At 40.2% G+C, this 21,977-nt stretch overlaps 1 protein-coding gene across 2 annotated transcripts in view; it reads left to right on the forward strand.

Annotated features, from left to right (window-relative positions):
- The window catches only part of LOC308614410 (uncharacterized protein), a 228,008-nt gene extending 206,811 nt beyond the window's left edge, over positions 1-21,197 (forward strand). For both annotated transcript variants that reach the window (XR_014015385.1, XM_081228833.1), the window contains exon 8: positions 21,058-21,197. The gene's annotated coding sequence lies outside the window, so the exon portion shown is untranslated. The remainder of the gene's footprint in view (positions 1-21,057) is intronic.
- The last annotated feature ends 780 nt before the right edge of the window (positions 21,198-21,977 follow it).

Genomic DNA, 21,977 nt, shown 5'->3' on the forward strand with positions numbered 1-21,977 from the left:
TGAAATGATCTTTATGATTTCTTTCCTTCTGCTAACTTTGGGGGTTGTTTTGTTCTTCTTTCTCTAATTGCTTTAGGTGTAAGAGTAGGTTGTTCATTTGAGCAGTTTCTTTCTTCAGGTAGGACTGTATTGCTATATACTTACCTCTAAGAACTGCTTTTGCGGCATCCCATAGGTTTTGGCTCATTGTGTTTTTATTGTTATTTGTTTCTAGGTATTTTTTTATTTTCTCTTTGATTTCTTCAGTGATGTTTTGGTTATTTAGTAGTATATTGTTTAGCCTCCACGTGTTTGTATTTTTTACAGTTTTTTCCTGTAACGGATATCTAGTCTCATAGCGTTTTGGTTGGAAAAGAAATTTGATATGATTTCAATTTTCGTAAATTTACTGAGGCTTGATTTGTGACCCAAGATATGATCTATCCTGGAGAATATCCCTTGAGCACTTGAGAAGAAAGTGTATTCTGTTGATTTTGGATGGAACGTCCTATAAATATCAGTTAAGTCCATCTTGTTTAACATTCCATTTAAAGCTTGTGTTTCCTTATTTATTTTCATTTTGGATGATCTGTCCATTGGTGAAAGTGGGGTGTTAAAGGTCCCCTACTATGATTGTATTACTGTTGATTTCCACTTTTATAGCTGTTAGCATTTGCCTAATGTATTGAGGTGCCCCTATGTTGGGTCCATAAATATTTACAATAGTTAAATCTTCTTGGATTGATCCCTTGATCATTATGTAGTGTCCTTCTTTGTCTCTTGTAATAGTCTTTATTTTAAAGTCTATTTTGTCTGATATGAGAATTGCTACCCCAGCTTTCTTTTGATTTCCATTTGCATGGAATATCTTTTTCCGTCCCCTCAATTTCAATCTGTATGTGTTCCCAGGTCTGAAGTGAGTCTCTTGTAGACACCTTATATATGGGTCTTGTTTTTGTATCCATTCAGCCAGTCTATACCTTTTGGTTGGAACATTTAATCCATTTACATTTAAGGTAATTATTGATATATATGTTGCTATTACCATTTTCTTAATTGTTTGGGTTTGTTTTTGTGGGTCTTTTTCTTCTCTTGTATTTCCTACCTAGAGAAGTTTAGCATTTATTGTACAGCTGGTTTGGTGGTGCTGAATTGTCTTAACTTTTGCTTGTCTGTAAAGGTTTTAATTTCTGTGTCGAATCTGAATGAGATCCTTGCTGGGTAGAGTAATCTTGGTTGTAGTTTTTTCCCTTTCATCACTTTAAATATGTCCTGGCACTCCCTTCTGGCTTGCAGAGTTTCTGCTGAAAGATCAGCTTTTAACCTTATGGGGATTCCCTTGTATGTTATTTGTTGCTTTTCTCTCACTGCTTTTTTTTTTTCTTTGTATTTAATTTTTGTGTCTTGGGTTGTTTCTCCTTGGATTTATCTTGTATGGGACTCTCTGTGCTTCCTGAAGTTGATTGACTGTTTCTTTTCTCATGTTCGGGAAGTTTTCAACCATATTCTGTTCAAATATTTTCTTAGACCCTTTCTTTTTCTCTTCTTCTTCTGCGACCCCTATAATTCGAATGTTGGTGCATTTAATGTTGTCCCAGAGGTCTTTGAGACTGTCCTCAATTCTTTTCATTCTTTTTTCTTTATTCTGCTCTGCAGTAGTTATTTCCACTATTTTATCTTTCAGGTCACTTATCCGTTCTTCTCCCTCAGTTATTCTGCTATTGATTCCTTGTAGAGAATTTTAAATTTCATTTATTGTTTTGTTCATCATTGTTTGTATGCTCTTTAGTTTTTGTAGCTCCTTGTTAAACGTTTCTTGTATTTTCTCCAGTCTATTTCCAAGATTTTGGATCAACTCTACTCTCATTATTCTGAATTCTTTTTCAGGTGGACTGCCTATTTCCTCTTCATTTGTTTGGTCTGGTGGGTTTTACCTTGCTTCTTCGTCTGCTGCATATTTCTCTGAATTCTCATTTTTCTTATCTTACTGTGTTTGGGGTCTCCTTTTCGCAGGCTGCAGGTTCGTATTCCTGTTGTTTTTGGTGTCTGCCCCCATTGGGTAAGGTTGGTTCAGTGGCATATGTAGGCTTCCTGGTGGAGGGGACTGTGCCTGTGCTCTGGTGGGTGGGGCTGGATCTTGTCTTTCTAGTGGGCAAGGCCACGTCCGACAGTGTGTTTTGGGATGTCTGTTAACTCTGTATGATTTTAGGCAGCCTCTCTGCTAATGGGTTGGATTGTGTTCCTTTCTTGCTAGTTGTTTGGCATGGGGCATCTAGCACTTGAGCTTGCTGGCCATTGGGTGGAGCTGGGTCTTAGTGTTGGGACAGAGATAACTGGGAGAGCTCTCACCGATTGATACTACATGGGGCCTGGGAGGTCTCTGGTGGTCCAGTGGCCTGAGGTCGGCTCTCCCATCTTATAGGCTGAGGCCTGACACCAGGCCAGAGCACCAAGACCGTGTCAGCCACATGGCTCAGAAGAATAGGGAGAAAAAAAGAAAAAAAATTTTTTAAATAAATAAAATTTAAAAAAAATTTTTAATTATTGTACTAAAAATATAAAGAAAAAGAGAAACCAATATGCAAATCCACCAGTGATATCAAGCGCTAAAAACTAAACTAAGATAAACATAAAAATCAGAAACTAATCAGTCACAGACAGCAAACCCAAGTCTACAGTTACTCCCAAAGTCCACCGTCTCAATTTTGGGACAATTCGTTGTCTATTCAAGTATTCCACAGGTGCAGGTTACATCAAGTTGATTGTGGGGATTTAATCTGCTGCTCCTGAGGCTGCACGTTGAAATTGCCCTTTCTCTTCTTTGTTCCTGGGGTTCAGCTTTGGTTTTGGCCCCGCCTCTGCATGTCAGTCACCCTCAGGCTTCCGTTCCTGCCCAGACAGGATGGGGTTAAAGCCACAGATGATTAGGGCACTCTTGCTCACTCAGGCCGGGGCGAGGGAGGGGTATGGTAGTCCTAATTGGAATTCGGGGCGAGCCTGTGGCAGCAGACACCGGTGTGACATTTCAACAGCCTGAGGTGCACTGTGTGTTCTCCCAGTGAAGTTGTTCCTGGATCACAGGACCCTTGCAGTGGTGGGCTGCACGGGCTCTTGTGGGGGGTGTGGATAGTGACCTTCCCTTGCACACAGGATTCTTGTTGGCAGCAGCAGCAGCGTTAGCACTTCACGCCCATCTCTGGGGTCTGAGCTGATAGCCACATCTCACGGCTGTCTCTGGAGCTCGCTTAGGCAGTGCTCTGCCTTCTATGGGCGCACAGGGAAGGAATCCCCTCTCCTCACACACCTGAAACAATGGTCTCTTGCCTCTTAGGCAGGTCCAGACATTTTCCCGGACTCCGTCCCGGCTAGCCATAGTCCACTAGCCTCCTCACACAGCCAACCCCAGTCCTCTCCCTGGGATCCGACCTCTGAAGCCTGAGCCTCAGCTCCCAGCCCCCACCTGCCCCAGCGGGTGAGCAGACAAGCCTCTTGGGCTGGTGAGTGCAGGTTGGCCCCGATCCTCCGTGAGGGAATCTCTCTGCTTTGCCCTCCACACCCCTGTTGCTGCGCTCTCCTCCGTGGCTCTGAAGCTTCCCCCACCACGTACCCCGTCTCCGCCAGTGAAGGGGCTTCCTAGTGTGTGGAAACCTTTCCTCCTTCACAGCTCCCTCCCACTGGTGCAGGTCCCGTCCCTAATCTTTTCTCTATGTTTTCTTTTTTCTTTTGCCCTACCCAGGTACGTGGGGAGTTTCTTGCCTTTTGGGAAGTCTGAGATCTTCCAGCAGCGTTCAGTAGGTGTTCTGTAGGAGTTGTTCCACATGTAGATGTATTTCTGATGTATTTGTGGGGAGGAAGGTGATCTCTACATCTTACTCCTCCACCATCTTGAAGGTCCCCCAGTCAGGTGATTTTTGACAAGGGTGCCAAGATCAGTCAATGGGGAAGGAACAGTCTTTTCAATAAATGGTGGTGGGAAACTATATCCACATGCAAATAAAGTTGGGCCCTTAACTTATACCATATACAAAAATTAACTCAAAATGAATTAAAGACCTAAACATAAGAGCTAAAACTATAAAGCTCTTAAAGGAAACGGGAGAAGCTTCATGACATTGGATTTGGCAGTGATTTCCTGGATATGAGATTAAAAGCACAGGAAACCTAGAAAAAGTAGTAAGCTGGACCTCATCAAAACCGAAAAATTTTGTACATCAAAGAACAATATTAAAAGAGTGAAAAGGCAACCCATAGAATGGAGTAAATATTTACAAATCCTATATCTGATAAGGAGTTAATATTCAGAATATATAAAGAGCTTCAGCTCAACAACACAAAATCAAACAACCCAGTTGAAAAATGGGTAAAGAGCTGAATATATATTTCTTCAAAGAATATATACAGATGGTCAATAAGCACATGAAAAGATGTTCAACATCACTAGCCATTAGGAAAATGCAAAAAACTAACATAGAATTATTGTAAGATTCAGCAATTCTGCTTCAGCAATATATACCTAAAGTAATTTAAAGCAGAGACTCAAACAGATATTTGTACATCAATGTACACAGCAGCTTTATGCACAACAGCCAAAATGTAGAAACAATTCAAATGTCTATTGATGGATGAATGGATAGACAAAATGTATTATCAACATATGATAAAATGTTATTCAAACTTAAAAAGGAATGGAATTTTCACACATGCTACAACATGGAGGAAAATTGAAGACATTAAGCTAAACGAAAGAAGCCAGACACTAAAGTACAAACACAGTATAATTCCACTTACATGACGTACCTAGAGCAGTCAAATCCATAGAGGCAGAAAGTAGAATGGTGGTTGGCCAGGGGCTGCAGGGAGGGGAAAATAAAAGTTATTGTTTAATGGGTACAGAGTTTCAGTTTGGGGAGATGAAAAACGTTCTGGAGATGGAGGACAGTGGTGTTTGTACAACACTGAACTGTACACTTAAAATGGTAAATTTTATGTTATGCATATTTTACCAAAACAAGCAAACAGACAGGCAAACCATCAATAGCCTAATGGATGAAATAAAGATTTAAAATCTCATGGAGTTTCTCAGAAGAAAAGGTCTCCACAATAGTAAGTGAAAAGGCAAAACATCGTTCAGATTCTACCATTTATCAGTTAAGAAGGAGGTATCATCACTGAAAAGACAATATTTCACAGGTTTGGCTTGAAACACCAGGATTGTCAATTTAAATACAAAAGCCCCCATTCTAATGTATGTACTGTAATGCTGCTGAAGAAAAAAAGAAATCAGCAAAAGCTTATTTTTTTCTCTCTATTTTAGTTGCATGCAATTTTCAGAGCTCTTACAGATTCCCATGAGAAATAGCTTTTGAATTTATAGATTTACATCTATATTCTTCTTCCATGTTCTTTTAAGAAAGCAATCAAAGCTGTTGCTGAGAAGTGAAAAATGACAGATATCACTAAGAGAGGTTTTTTCAAGGACAGGGAACTGGTTTTTATTGAAGGGTAAGCTGTGCGTGTGACCCAGAACATGGTTGGAAATCTTTGGGTACCACTAATCTAAACTACTAATACCTTGAAAGGTTCCTGCTCTAGTAATTAGCTAACCTGAGAGAACTCAGAGGTGACTTAATCAAATAGAATGTAATGCTTGTATAATGTATGTTATAAAATTAGATCTTAATAAACATTTGCAGTGGTTCCCACTTCCGCAGAAATGTAAAGCAAACTGTAGAAAGGTCAGTCTATTAGCACAAACAGCTTTTCTTAGCAACCCAGCGTTGAACTTGGAAGGCAAAAAAGAGCTCTGCCTGAAATCAAGGCAGAGACAGACTTTTCCTAAGGAGAAGCCTTGGGACTCTACTCCACCGGACCAAAACACCGTTGTTCTATAGTTCAATCCAAGTCTGTTTTCCTCCCACCTGCAATATTGCTGTAGCTACTTTGGGGAGAATAAACCATAGGAGAGGAAAATTAGTTGTTTTTGTTTTAAATTTAATTAAATGTATATTTCTATGTGGGTGTGTTTGTTTTGCTCTTTATTTTCCCCCTAGTATTCCTAGCTATTTTCAGCTAAATTATGTGATGAGTAGGAAAGATTTTAAAAGTCTTTTGCAATATATATATATAGTACCCTGTACCCTGTGGGGTGGAAGGAGAGACACTGGAGTTATATAGATTCTTTATTAATTTTTTTCCCAAAGAATAGTTTTGTTTTCAAAAGCAATAATGAGCCCTGAAAACCCTCAGATCCTGAGAGGAAAATACTACCATTCTAAGAGTACTCTTTATTTTCTGGAAATAAATTCATTATATAAATCACTACCTATCATTTAGAATAGTGCTTCTCAATTTTTCTTAATGTATTAGGATCACCTAGGAAGCTTCAAAAATACTGGTATCCTGGCCCTTAAATGTGAATCAGCATCTATGGGTTCCTGACATTCATGGTTTTAATAATTTCTCTAGTGATTTTCATCTGACCCAATGCCTCAGAACTATCAACACTCTGGAAGACAGGTAGTTAACATCGTTGTGCAAATTTTCCACTCTAAAGCTAAATGGAGTTTTTCTGGTCCCCACCGTTTCTGTTGACATCAGTTAGTGGCTCCTTGCATCGACCAAAGTTCATGAATTTGTAATAATACCAACTAGTGAGCTCTTGAACTACCTAAAGAAATTATATAAGCATCTTATACTTTTATTTGGAAGCTGTGGACAAACTAAGCAACAAGAACAAAGAAGCCGATAACAGTTTCCTTGCAGTGGTAGTAGAGAAACCCACTACGTCATATGGTAAATGGAGAACCTACCATATTCGACTTCCATATGCAAATCCTAAGGGCTTTTCAGTAAGCCTAAGTAAAGAGGGAAACTCTTGGTTATGGAAGTTTTCTTGAAACAGGTTGAAAATTTCTGGCAACATCTAAACTATTGAGTTTCCCAAGATTAATTAGTACTTTTGAGGTAATTGGGAAGCATAGGATCTAAACTTTATCTTATGTTATCTATCATGAAGACATAGATTTTTCTTTAGACTAAGAACATTTCCACATAAGCACATACGAAATTAACTCTCATTCTCTATTGCCTTAACTCTTGCTCTTCAAGAAGTTACCAAGTTGCATGGCATCTCCACAATTACAGATTTATAACAGGGAGAGAAGGAACATGTTAACACACAAAACCCAACCTCTAAAAAAAAAGTAAGGCAAGTTTATTCCCATTTTCCAAGCAAGGCCTATGGCAGAGTCTTAGAGTAAACAAAGAAACAGGATTATTTTATTTTTCCAAATGTTAAAAAGCACGAGATCAAAGTTATTGCATTTCTTTGCTTTTGCTTTTCTATTTATAAAATGTTTGCAAAATGCCAAATTTAGGCTCTTGACTTTTTGCACAGGGCATGGGCTCAATTCAGCCATCATGGTGCTCTGAGATGGCAGTGTTAATTCTACAGTAGCAATAACAACAGTTGGAGCTCCTGGGAACGCCTTCAGCATCAGTTCCTTCTTTCCTGCTACAGTTAGCATTTTGATTCTGTCTTAATGACTCCACGTCCCTCAGTGGCAGAGTCAGGGCACATTGCTGACTCCACCCAACAGAGCAGATTAGCACTGTAAATCTCAGGGCACAAACTGCTTACAGACATCTTCTGTTGAGTTGTTTCTCTGTTGTAATTACAGATGAGCATGCACTCTAGGCTCCTTTATGCTCTGGGGAAATCACGTGTGTGTCTGAAAGGCATTGTCACTCTAGGTTTACATTCACTTCCTATCAAGGCTTTTTTTTTTTTTTTTTCTCAGATTGTAGTAAATTCAGCCCTTTACTAGAGAATTCATTAGTTTGATGATGTCAAATGGAAAGTGTGATCCCTGGACTCCACACTTTCCATTTACTAAAGAGCAAGTGAACAGGAAGAGGGAAGTCCAGAGTAGTTTCCTAATATGACTAGATTCTTGGTTAAAATGGATGCAATATTAATATGGGATCTAACTGTTCTGCTACTAAGAGATTAAGCAGTTATGTATAGATTATTATAAATTTGTCTCTTAGCAGTGTGTTATTTTATCACACATACATGAAAAGTAATCTTTTTATTGGGCTATTTTATATTATGTTAGAATTTATACTGTAGAATTAACATTTTATATTATTTTATATTATATATTAATAATAAAAAATTATTTTTACGTCTTCCTTCCTTTTCTTTCTTTCTCTCTCCCTTCCTTTCTTCTTTCTTCCTTTCTTTCTTCCTTCCTTCCTTCCTTCCTTCCTTCCTTCCTTCCTTCCTTCCTTCCTTCCTTCCTTTCTTCTTTTCTTCCTTTCTTCCTTTTTCTTCTCAACTTCAAATACTCTAGCTTTGGGAGTGTACTGATTTCCAGAATTACAGGAGAGATGTTTCCTCCAAATTAGGGACACCATCAGGATCAACATTTTATCCAGCATTAAAAGTCAAGTTCAAATACATATACAGTTCTTAAAAACTTAGCTCAATCAAATAGTTAATTAAGCAGAAATTTTTCTACATATATTAAATAGGATATATATTTGACAATACATTTCCAATAAATATTTTCAATTATTATTTTTATTTATAACCTGAATTACCTAGTCCTTGACTCCAAATATTACCCAGCTTCAGTTTTCTTCCAAACTTGGAAACTTCTTTGTTTTCTTCTTCTTCTTATTTTTTATACAGCAGGTTCTTATTAGTCATCAATTTTATACACATCAGTGTATACATGTCAATCCCAATCGCCCAGTTCATCACACCACCACCTCCACTCGCCCGAGGCTTTCCCCCTTGGTGTCCATACGTTTGTTCTCTACATCTGTGTCTCAATATCTGCCCTGCAAACCAGTTCATCTGTACCATTTTTCTAGGTTCCACATATATGCGTTAATATACGATATTTGTTTTTCTCTTTCTGACTTACTTCACTTTGTATGACAGTCTCTAGATCCATCCACGTCTCAACAAATGAATCAATTTTGTTCCTTTTTATGGCTGAGTAATATTCCATTGTATATATGTACCACATATTTATCCATTCGTCTGTTGATGGGCATTTAGGTTGCTTCCATGACCTGGCTATTGTAAATAGTGCTGCAGTGAACATTGGGGTGCATGTATCTTTTTGAATTGTGGTTTTCTCTGGGTATATGCCCAGTAGTGGGATTGCTGGATCATATGGTAATTCTATTTTTAGTTTTTTAAGGAACCTCCATACTGTTCTCCATAGTGGCTGTATCAGTTTACATTCCCACCAACAGTGCAAGAGTGTTCCCTTTTCTCCACACCTTCTCCAGCATTTGCTGTTTGTAGATTTTCTGATGAAGCCCATTCTAACTGGTGTGAGGTGATACCTCATTGTAGTTTTGATTTGCATTTCTCTAATAATTAGTGATGTTGAGCAGCTTTTCATGTGCTTCTTGGCCATCTGTATGTCTTCTTTGGAGAAATGTCTGTTTAGGTCTTCTGCCCATTTTTGGATTGGATTGTTTGTTTTTTTAATATTGAGCTGCATGAGCCATTTATATATTTTGGAGATTAATCCTTTGTCCATTGATTCGTTTGCAAATATTTTCTCCTATTCTGAGGGTTGTCTTTTCGTCATGTTCATGGTTTCCTTTGCTGTGCAAAAGCTTTTAAGTTTCATTAGGTCCCATTTGTTTATTTTTGTTTTTATTTCCATTACTCTAGGAGGTGGATCAAAAAAGATCTTACTGTGATTTATGTCAAAGAGTGTTCTTCCTATGTTTTCCTTTAAGAGTTTTATAGTGTCGGGTCTTACATTTAGGTCTCTAATCCATTTTCAGTTTATTTTTGTGTATGGTGTTAGGGAGTGTTCTAATTTCATCCTTTTACATGTAGCTTTCCAGTTTTCCCAGCACCACTTATTAAAGAGACTGTCTTTTCTCCATTGTATATCCTTGCCTCCTTTGTCAGAGATTAGTTGACCATAGGTGCATGGGTTTACATCTGGGCTTTCTGTCTTGATCCATTGATCTATGTTTGTGTTTCTGTGCCAGTACCATATTGTCTTAATTACTCTAGCTTTGTAGAATAGTCTGAAGTCAGGGAGTCTGATTCCTCCAGCTCCATTTTTTTCCCTCAAGACTGTTTTGGCTATTCGGGGTCTTTTGTGTCTCCATACAAATTTTAAGATTTTTTTGTTCTAGTTCCGTAAAAAATGCCGTTGGTAATTTGATAGGGGTTGCATTGAATCTGTAGATTGCTTTGGGTAGTATAATCATTTTCACAATATTGATTTTTCCAATCCAAGAACATGGTATATCTCTCCATCTGTTGGTGTCATCTTTAATTTCTTTCATCAGTGTCTTATAGTTTTCTGCATACAGGTCTTTTGTCTCGCTAGGTAGGTTTATTCCTAGGTATTTTATTCATTTTGTTGCAATGGTAAATGACAGTGTTTCCTTAATTTCTTTTTCAGATTTTTTTGTCATTAGTGTATAGGAAGGCAAGAGATGTCTGTGCATTAATTTTGTATCCTACAACTTTACCGAATTCATTGATTAGCTCTAGTGGTTTTCTGGTGGCATTATTATTATTATTTTTTTTTGCGGTACGCGGACCTCTCACTGTTGTGGCCTCTCCCGTTGCGGAGCACAGGCTCCGGACGCGCAGGCTCAGCGGCCATGGCTCACGGGCCCAGCCGCTCCGCGGCACGTGGGATCTTCCTGGACCAGGGCACGAACCCGTGTCCCCTGCATCGGCAGGTGGACTCTCAACCACTGCGCCACCAGGGAAGCCCCTGGTGGCATTATTTAGGATTTTCTATGTATAGTATCATGTCATCTGCAAACAGTGACAGTTTTACTTTTTCTTTTCCAGTTTGTATTTCTTTTATTTCTTTTTCTTCTCTGATTGCCGAGGCTAGGACTTCCAATACTATGTTGAATAATAGCAGTGAGAGTGGACAACCTTGTCTTGTTCCTGATCTTAGAGGAAATGCTTTCAGCTTTTCACCATTGAGAATGATATTTGCTGTGGGTTTGTCGTATATGGCCTTTATTATGTTGAGGTAGGTTCCCTCTATGACCACTTTCTGGAGAGTTTTTATCATAACGGTGTTGAACTTTGTCAAAAGCTTTTTCTGCATCTATTGAGATGATCATATGATTTTTATTCTTCAGTTTTTTAATATGGTGTATCACATTGATTGATTTGCATATATTGAAGAATCCTTGCATCTCTGGGATAAATCCCACTCGATCATGGTGTATGATCCTTTTAATGTGTTGTTGGATTATGTTTCCTAGTATTTTGTTGAGGATTTCTGCATCTATATTCATCAGTGATATTGGTCTGTAATTTTCTTTTTTTGTAGTATCTTTATTTTTTTATTATTTTGGGCTGTGTTGGATTTTCATTTCTGTGCAAGGGCTTTCTCTAGTTGTGGCAAGCGGGGACCACTCTTCCTTGCGGTGCACAGGCCTCTCACTATCGCGGCCTCTCTTATTGTGGAGCACAGGCTCCAGATGCACAGGCTTGTAGTTGTGGCTCACGGGCCTAGTTGCTCCGCGGCATGTGGGACCTTCCCAGACCAGGGCGTGAACCCGTGTCCCCTGCATTGGCAGACAGATTCTCAACCACTGCGCCACCAGGGAAGCCCCTAGTGTCAATTTATAATAACCTGTTAACTACTTGAAGGTGGTTTGCATTTAACTGTACAGCAAATTTGTTTCATTTTCTTTTGGAAAAGAAGATAGAAAACAATGACAAAATGGATCTCTGGGGCAGGCTCGGGATAAATTTGGTTTACAGGGTAGCAAAGAGATGAGAGAGCAAACCAGGGAAGCAATGAGGAGGTGGAGGAGGAGGATAAGGTGGCTATGGGCTGGAGACAGCAGATGCTGGGGGCTGGACCTTAAACAAGACGAGGAGAAGGGGCTGCCCCCGAAGATGGCTTGTTACTCGGGGCAACGAGATTGGTGTGGAGAAATGAGGGAGAATAATGGGTTCCTGGTGCCTATTCATGAGACCTTTTGGTTATCACAAATCATGGTCTAGGAGGTTTGTGAGATCATGTATTTTACTGCCCTCAAGTTACAAATGAGAGAATCGAGACCTCGGGAGCTCATCTTCCTAGCTCTTGTACAGACATTTCAAACAGTGGTTATACTTATGGGAAGTATGGCTCTCTATCCCTTCTTTGCAGGGCAACAGGTGTGAGGTTTTCAGAGCCTGGGGTAATGCACAGTTCTATGCCCCTGAGCTGATAAGAAAGTAGCCACTTCTATGGAGTAACTAGTATTTTAATGATTCTGAACCCACCAGGGAGACATAGGTGGTACATGAAATACCCTTTTCTGATGAAAGAACTGAAACATCATTGCAGATCAGAGGGTTATTCTTGTTAGGTCTGAGTTGAGAGGTCCTGTGAGATGCCACAAGATGTCATATCCGAGGCCAGGTTTATGGACTTGAACCTGAGTTAACTGGTCAGTAGGGAGTAATCTCAGCATGACATGAAAGGTACTTTCACAAATCTCTTCCTCCTTATCCACTTGAAAAAGTTGTCTTGCTACTGAATCCCCTGACAACTGGTATTTCTTACCGCCGTAAACTTTTGGAGCTTTTGCGCTTTATTTAAATCTGTTTGTGTTTCTTTGTGGGCCTTATGAATGCCAGGCTGGAAAGGACGGGTAGCTTAAAAATTATATTCTCTAAATCTTCACCACCAGGCTGAAAAGGAAGTGAATGTCAAGATCTGCGGTATAGGATAATAAATTTGATTAGCAGAAAATGCTCATGGGTGAGAACATTGGAACAGGAAGCAGCAGTATACCATGGCTGGTGAGGCACAACTGAATGTCAGCGCTTAATTGCAAAGCAGGAGGCCATTATCCACTGGCAGCAATTCCCCTGGTGACATTGTTTGTTTTACAACAAATTATTAAAGCAGTGGGAGAGCAGTGCACTCAGTAGCAAGGCACTGCCTCTGACAGGGGCTCTCTCCTGCACCACCCCGAACCCCAGGGTGCCGCAGCTTCACGATGCCTGCCTGCCTTTGTGGACTGGGGAGTCTGGAGTGAGAGGCAGAACACAGAAGGGGGCTGTGCCCGGCATTGGGCACCTCTAGGCTTCTGATCATATATGTCTGGATGTGTGGCGATAGGACTTGGATTGACAAGTCTTATTCCTTTGCCACTAGCTAGCTGTGAGATCTGGAACAAATTAAGTTGACTGACCTATTGGACAGCCATGAGAAGGAGTCTTGCAGACGTCCTACCTCAAGAAGAGTAATGGACACAGGGTCCCAGCACCTGAAATCCATCACAAGGCTATTAAGGCAGACACATCCCTGGGAGATAAGGGGCAGCTTGGTGACCTTGGCTCAAGGAGCTCCCTGGTTGAACATCCTTAGTTCGGGGCTGTGAGACAGTGGCAGAAGACACATTCCCCCACCTACCTCATGGGCTCTGACATATTGAGAAGTCAAATACACATTTGACTCATTTCTAGTATTCTGGGCAGTTGTGTTTTTTTCCAGGATGATATAGAAATATTCAAAAAAGGTTAAAATCTCTTCTGTGAAGTATGGAAGAGGGGATTAGTTCTCTGGCTCTTTGAATTCCAGTGAACACATCACCTCTCTCAGTGATACCTGAATTTAAGCTGTACTTCTAGTTGTGTTCCCTGTTAAAGGAATCAATGAGCAAGCAGAAGAAATTGGAGAAGGAAGCCAGGCTTCCCTGTTCATGGAGTGAGTGCATGCTAGTGCAGACCGCCATCCAAGTGCTCGTCTTACTAATAAGCAAAGCGGAACAGTCTCAGCCTGGCACAGGGAGTGGGAGTCTTGGGTTTTTTTTGTTTTTGTTTTTTATTGTGGTACGCGGGCCTCTCACTGTTGTGGCCTCTCCCGTTGCAGAGCACAGGCTCCGGACGCGCAGGCTGAGCGGCCATGGCTCACGGGCCCAGCCGCTCCGCGGCATGTGGGATCTTCCCGGACCGGGGCACAAACCCGTGTCCCCTGCATCGGCAGGCGGACTCTCAACCACTGCGCCACCAGGGAAGCCCTAGGGAGTCTTGTTTTTAATCAGATTTATTCAAGACACGTGGGAGCCATAGAAATCTATATTTAATTAAGGAAAAGTAATCAAATTCAGAGGTGTGAGTTTATCTCTGAAGCACAAATACATGATGAATATATATAACAAGGGCTATACTTTTCCAGGCAAGCAGACATTTTCCAAAGGCCAACTGGCAAAAATGGAATCTAGTGATAGTGACCAGCAGTGTTAATGTGATCATATCAGGGATCAGGAATATTTCTGAAGTCATCTCTTACCAGCAGTTCTGAAGGAAGATGGATTTTCTAAAGGACAGTTAAACCTTCACCATAGTTATGCTTTTAAATCTAAGCTAAAGACTTTCTTTATTGAAGTCTAACCTATGTACTTTCCTACTTCAGCCATTTAGCTTCACAGACATAATTTTCATCAGAAAAAGGTTTTATTTTGTAGTTCTCAGAGTCCAAGTGTTTTTCAAATTTCTTTGGCTTTTGACCTTGTACCAATCACAGTATCTTTTTATGCATGCGCCTGCCCAGCAGGATGTTAATAAAAATGTTCTCCGTGCCCAGGTGGGGAGCAGCACTTTGCATAACTGTCCTAGGGCCAGATGGTTGGGGGACTTACCATTCAGTTTAAATGTGTCAGAATATTTAAACCCACTTATACACCCATTAGGAAAAGACTCACAGATGCTGGTTCTTTTTTTTTTTTTTAACATCTTTATTGGAGTATAATTGCTTTACAATGGTGTGTTAGTTTCTGCTTTATAACAAAGTGAATCAGTTATACATATACATATGTCCCCATATCTCTTCCCTCTTGCATCTCCCTCCCTCCCACCCTCCCTATCCCACCCCTCTAAGAGGTCACAAAGCACTGAGCTGATCTCCCTGTGCTATGCGGCTGCTTTCCACTAGCTATTTTACGTTTGGTAGTGTATATATGTCCATGCCACTCTCTCACTTTGTCCCACTTAACCTTCCACCTCCCCATGTCCTCAAGTCCATTCTCTAGTAGGTCTGTGTCTTTATTCCCATCTTCCCCTAGGTTCTTCGTAACCTTTTTTTTTTTTTTTTTGATTCCATATATATGTGTTAGCATACGGTATTTGTCTTTCTCTTTCTGACTTAGTTCACTCGTATGACAGACTCCAGGTCCATCCAACTCACTACAAATAACTCAATTTCCTTTCCTTTTATGACTGAGTAATATTCCATTGTATATATGTGCCACATCTTCTTTATTCATTCATCTGTTGATGGACACTTAGGTTGCCTCCATGTCCTGGCTATTGTACATTAGAGCTGCAATGAACATTTTGGTTCCTGACTCTTTTTGAATTATGATTTTCTCAGGGTATATACCCAGTAGTGGGATTGCTGGGTTGCATGGTAGTTCTATTTTTAGTTTCTTAAGGAACCTCCATACTGTTCTCCATAGTGGCTGTACCAATTCACATTCCCACCAACAGTGCAAGAGGGTTCCCTTTTCTCCACACCCTTTCCAGAATTTATTGTTTGCAGATTTTTTGATGATGGCCATTCTGACCGGTGTGAGATGATACCTCATTGTAGTTTTGATTTGCATTTCTCTAATGATTAATGATGTTGAGCATCCTTTCATGTTTTTGTTGGCAATCTGTATATCTTCTTTGGAGAAATGTCTATTTAGTTCTTCTGCCCATTTTTGGATTGGGTTGTTTGTTTTTTTTGATATTGAGCTGCATGAGGTGCTTGTAAATTTTGGAGATTAATCCTTTGTCAGTTGCTTCATTTGCAAATGTTTTCTCCCATTCTGAGGGTTGTCATTTCGTCTTGTTTATGGTTTCCTTTGCTGTGCAAAAGTTTTAAGTTTCATTAGGTCCCATTTGTTTATTTTTGTTTTTATTTCCACTGCTCTAGGAGGTGGGTCAAAAAGGATCTTGCTGTGATTTATGTCATAGAGTGTTCTGCCTATGTTTTCCTCTAAAAGTTTGATAGTGTCTGGCCTTACATTTAGGTCTTTAATCCATTTTTGAGTTTATTTTTGTGTATGGTGTTAGGGAGTGTTCTAATTTCATTCTTTTACATGTAGCTGTCCAATTTTCCCAGCACCACTTATTGAAGAGGCTCTCTTTTCTCTACTGTATATTCTTGCCTCCTTTATCAAAGATAAGGTGACCATATGTGTGTGGGTTTATCTCTGGGCTTTTAATCCTGTTCCATTGATCTATATTTCTGTTTTTGTGCCAGTACTGTACTGTCTTATTTTTTTCTTTCTTTTTAAAATAAATTTATTTATTTATTTTTGGCTGTGTTGGGTCTTCACTTCTGTGCGAGGGCTTTCTCTAGTAGCGGCGAGCGGGGGCCACTCTTCATCGCAGGGCGCAGGCCTCTCACTATCATGGCCTCTCTTGTTGCAGAGCACAGGCTCCAGATGCACAGGCTCAGTAGCTGTGGCTCACCAGCCCAGTTGCTCCGCGGCATGTGGGATCTTCCCAGACCAGGGCTCAAATCTGTGTCCCCTGCACTGACAGGCAGATTATCAACCACTGCACCACCAGGGAAGCCCCATACTGTCTTGATTACTGTAGCTTTGTAGTATAGTCTGAAGTCAGGGAGGCTGATTCCTCCAGCTCCATTCTACTTTCTCAAGATTGCTTTGGCTATTCATGGTCTTTTGTGTTTCCATAAAAATTGAGAAATTTTTTGTTCTAGTTCTGTGAAAAATGCCATTGGTAGTTTCATAGGGATTGCATTGAATCTGTAGACTGCTTTGGGTAGTATAGTCATTTTCACAGTATTGATTCTTCCAATCCAAGAACATGGTATATCTCTCCACCTATTTGTATCATCTTTAATTTCTTTCATCAGTGTCTTATAATTTTCTGCATACAGGTCTTTTGTCTCCTTAGGTAGCTTTATTCCTAGATATTTTATTCTTTTTGTTGCAATGGTAAATGGCAGTTTTCTTGATTCCACTTTCACATTTTTCATCATTAGTGTACAGGAATGCAAGAGATTTCTGTGAATTAATTTTGTATCCTGCTACTTTACCAAATTCATTGATTAGCTCTAGTAGTTTTCTGGTAGCATCTTTAGGATTCTCTATGTATAGTATCATGTCATCTGCAAACAGTGCCAGCTTTACTTCTTCTTTTCCAATTTGGATTCCTTTTATTTCTTTTTCTTCTCTGGTTGCAGTGGCTAAAACTTTCAAAACTATGTTGAATAATAGTGGTGAGAGTGGGCAACCTTGTCTTGTTCCTGATCTTAGTGGAAATGCTTTCAGTTTTTCACCATTGAGGACGATGTTGGCTGTGGGTTTGTCATATATGGCCTTTATTATGTTGAGGAAAGTTCCCTCTATGCCTACTTTCTGGAGGGTTTTTATCATAAATGGGTGTTGAATTTTGTTGGAAGCTTTCTCTGCATCTATTGAGATGATCACATGGTTTTTCTCCTTCAATTTGTTAATATGGTGTATCACATTGATTGATTTGAATATATTTAAGAATCCTTGCATTCCTAGGATAGACCCCACTTGATCATGGTGTATGATCCTTTTAATGTGCTGTTAGATTATGTTTACTAGTATTTTGTTGAGTATTTTTGCATCTATGTTCATCAGTGATATTGGCCTGTAGTTTTCTTTCTTTGTGACATCTTTGTCTGGTTTTGGTATCAGGGTGATGGTGGCCTCATAGAATGAGTTTGGGAGTGTTCCTCCCTCTCCTGTATTTTGGAAGAGTTTGAGAAGGATAGGTGTTAGCTCTTCTCTAAATGTTTGATAGAATTCACCTGTGAAGCCGTCTGGTCCTGGGCTTTTGTTTGTTGGAAGATTTTTAATGGCAATTTCAATTTCAGTGCTTGTGATTGGTCTGTTCATATTTTCTGTTTCTTCCTGGTTCAGTGTTGGAAGGTTGTGCATTTCTAAGAATTTGTCCATTTCTTCCAGGTTGTCCATTTTATTGGCATATACTTGCTTGCAGTAATCTCACATGATCCTTTGTATGTCTGCAGTGTCAGTTGTTACTTCTTTTTCATTTCTAATTCTATTGATTTGAGTCTTCTCCCTTTTTTTCTTGATGAGTCTGGCTAATGGTTTATCAATTTTCTTAATCTTCTCAAAGAACCAGATTTTAGTTTTATTGATCTTTGCTATCATTTCCTTCATTTCTTTTTCATTTATTTCTGATCTGATCTTTCTGATTTCTTTCCTTCTGCTAACTTTGGGGTATTTTTGTTCTTCTTTCTCTAATTGCTTTAGGTGTAAGGTTAGGTTGTTTATTTGAGATGTTTCTTGTTTGTTAAGGTAGGATTGTATTGCTGTAGACTTCCCTCTTAGAACTGTTTTTGGTGCATCCCATAGGTTTTGGGTCGTTGTGTTTTCATTGTCATTTGTTTCTAGGTATTTTTCGATTTCCCCTTTGAGTTCTTCAGTGATCTCTTGGCTATTAAGTAGTGTATTATTTAGCCTCCTTGTGTTTGTATGTTTTTACAGATTTTTTTCCTGTAATTGATATCTAGTCTCATAGCGTTGTGGTTGGAAAAGATACTTTATACGATTTCAATTTTCTGAAATTTACCAAGGCTTGATTTGTGACCCAAGATATCTATCCTGGAGAATGTTCCATGAGCCCTTGAGAAGAAAGTGAATTCTGTTGTTTTTGGATGGAATGTCCTATAAATATCAATTAAGTCCATCTTGTTTAATGTATCATTTAAAGCTTGTGTTTCCTTAATTATTTTCATTTTAGATGATCTGTCCATTGGTGAAAGTTGGGTGTTAAAGTCTTCTACTATGATTGTGTTTTTGTTGATTTCCCCTTTTATGGCTGTTAGTATTTGCCTTATGTATTGAGGTGCTCCTATGTTGGGTGCATAAATTTTTACAATTGTTAAATCTTCTTCTTGGTTTGATCCCATTATCTTTATATAATGTCCTTCTTTGTCTCTTGTAATAGTCTTTGTTTTAAAGTCTATTTTATCTGGTATGAGAATGGCTACTGCAGCTTTCTTTTGATTTCCATTTGCATGGAATATCTTTTTCTATCCCCTCACTTTCAGTGTGTATGTGTCTCTAGATCTGAAGTGAATCTCCTGTAGACAGCTTATATACAGGTCTTTTCTTTTGTATGCAATCAGCCAGTCTATGTCTTTTGGTTGGAGCATTTAATCCATTTACATTTCATGTAATTATCAATATGTATGTTCCTATTACCATTTTCTTAATTGTTTTGGGTTTGTTATTGTAGGCCTTTTCCTTCTTTTGTGTTTCTTGCCTAGAGAAGTTCCTTTAGCATTTGTTGTAAAGCTGGTTTTGTGCTGCTGAATTCTCTTAACTTTTGCTTGTCTGTAAAGGTTTTAATTTCTGCATCAAATCTGAATGAGATCCTTGCTGGGTAGAGTAATCTTCGTTGTAGCTTTTTCTCCTTCATTCCTTTAAATATGTCCTGGCACTCCCTTTTGGCTTCCAGAGTTTCTGCTGAAAGATCAGCTGTTAACCTTATGTGGATTCCCTTGTGTATTATTTGTTGTTTTTCCCTTGCTACTTTTAATATTTTTTCTTTGTATTCAATTTTTGATAGTTTGATTAACATGTGTCTTCACATGTTTCCCCTTGGATTTATCCTGTATGGGAGTCTCTGTTCTTCCTGGACTTGATTAACTATTTCCTTTCCCATATTAGGGAAGTTTTCAACTATTATCTCTTCAAATATTTTCTCAGTCCCTTTCTTTTTCTCTTCTTCTTCTGGGACCCCTATAATTCGAATGTTGGTGCATTTAATGTCATCCCAGAGGTCTCTGAGTCTGTCCTCAGTTCTTTTCATTCTTTTTTCTTTATTCTGCTCTGCAGTAGTTATTTCCACTATTTTATCTTCCAGGTCACTTATCCATTCTTCTGCCTCAGTTATTCTGATATTGATCCTTTCTAGAGAATTTTTAATTTCATTTATTGTGTTGTTCACCATTGTTTGTTTGCTCTTTAGTTCTTCTAGGTCCTTGTTAAACGGTTCTTGAATTTTCTCCATTCTATTTCCAAGATTTTGGATCATCTTTACTATCATTCTGAATTCTTTTTCAGGTAAACTGCCTATTTCCTCTTCATTTGTTAGGTCTGGTGGGTTTTTGCCTTGCTCCTTCTCTTGCTGTGTGTTTTTCTGTCTTCTCATTTTGCTTAACTTACTGTGTTTGGGGTCTCCTTTTCAGAGGCTGCAGGTTTCTTGTTCCCATTGGGTTTTTTTGTCTGTCTGCAGTGGCTGTTTGGTTCAGTGGGTTGTGTAGGCTTCCTGGTAGAGGGGACTAGTGCCTGTGTTCTGGTAGATGAGACTAGATCTTGTCTTTCTGGTGGTCAGGTCCACGTCTGGTTGTTTGTTTTGGGGTGTCTGTGGCCGCCTTATGATTTTAGGCAGCCTCTCTCTTAATGGATGTTGGTGTGTTCCTAGTTGTTTGGCATAGGGTGTCCAGCACTGTAGCTTGCTGGTCGGTGAGTGGAGCTGGGTCTTGTCTTTGAGATGGAGATCTCTGGGAGATTTTTGCAGTTTGATATTACGTGGAGCTGGAAGGTCTCTTGTGGACCAGTGTCCTGAACTTGGCTATCCCACCTCAGAGGCACAGCCCTGATGCCTGGCTGGAGCACCAAGAGCCTGTCATCCACACGGCTCAGAATAAAAGGGAGAAAAAATATATAAGAAAGAAAGAAAGAAGATAAAATAAAGTAAAATAAAATAAAGTTATTAAAATGAAAAAAAAAATAATTATTAAAAAAAATTTTAGGTAATAATAAAGAAAAAGAAAGAGAGCTACCAAACCAAGAAACAAATCCACCAATGATAACAAGTGCTAAAAACTATACTAAAAACAACAACAACAACAACAACAAAAACGGACAGACAGAACCCTAGGACAAATGGTAAAAGCAAAGCTATATAGGCAAAATCACACACAGAAGCATACATATACACACTCACAAAAAGAGAAAAAGGGGGGAAAATATATATATATATCATTGCTCCCAATGTTCACCTCCTGAATTTGTGATGATTCTTTGTCTATTCAGGTATTCCAGAGATGCAGAGTACATCAAGATGACTGTGGAGATTTAATCCGCTGCTCCTGAGGCTGCTGGGTGAGCTTTCCCTTTATCTTCTGTGTTTGCATAGCTCCTGGGGTTCAGCTTTGGATTTGTCCCCGCCTCTGTGTGTAATTTGCTTGTGGGCGTCTGTTCTTCCCTCAGACAGGAGGGGGTTAAAGTAGCAGCTGATTCGGGGGCTCTGGCTCCCTCAGGTCGGGGGGAGGGAGGGGTATGGAATGTGGGGCGAGCCTGCGGTGGCAGAGGCCGGCGTGACGAGGCACCAGCCTGAGGTGCGCCGTGTGTTCTCCCGGGGTAGTTGTCCCTGGATCACGGGACCCTGGCAGTGGCGGGCTGCACAGGCTCCCAGGAGGGGAGGTGTGGATAGTGAGCTGTGCTCGCACACAGGCTTCTTGGTGGCGGCAGCAGCGGCGTTTGCGTCTCATGCCCATCTCTGGGGTCCGCGCTGTTAGCTGCAGCTCGCGCCCGTATCTGAAGCTCCTTTAAGCAACGCTCTGAATCCCCTCTCCTGGTGCACCAGGAAACAAAGAGGCAAGAAAAATTCTCTTGCCTCTCTGGCAGCTCTAGCCTTTTCCTGGACTCCCTCCCGGCTAGCCTTGGTGCACTAACCCCTTCAGGCTGTGTTCACGCCACCAGTCCTCTCCCTGCGCTCTGAAGAAGCCGGAGCCTTAGTTCCCAGCCCCGCCCGCCCCGGCGGGTGAGCGGACAAGCCTCTCGGGCTGGTGAGTGCTGGTCGGCACCGATCCTCTTTACGGGAATCTCTCCGCTTTTCCCTCCGCAACCCTGTTGCTGCAGTTTCCTCCGTGGCTCCGAAGCTTCCCCCCTCCGCCACCCGCAGTCTCTGCCCGCCAAGGGGCTTCCTAGTGTGTGGAAACCTTTCCTCCTTC

This window comes from Mesoplodon bidens, assembly GCF_964165515.1.
Source record: "Mesoplodon bidens genome assembly, chromosome: 3".
Lineage (NCBI taxonomy): Eukaryota > Metazoa > Chordata > Mammalia > Artiodactyla > Ziphiidae > Mesoplodon > Mesoplodon bidens.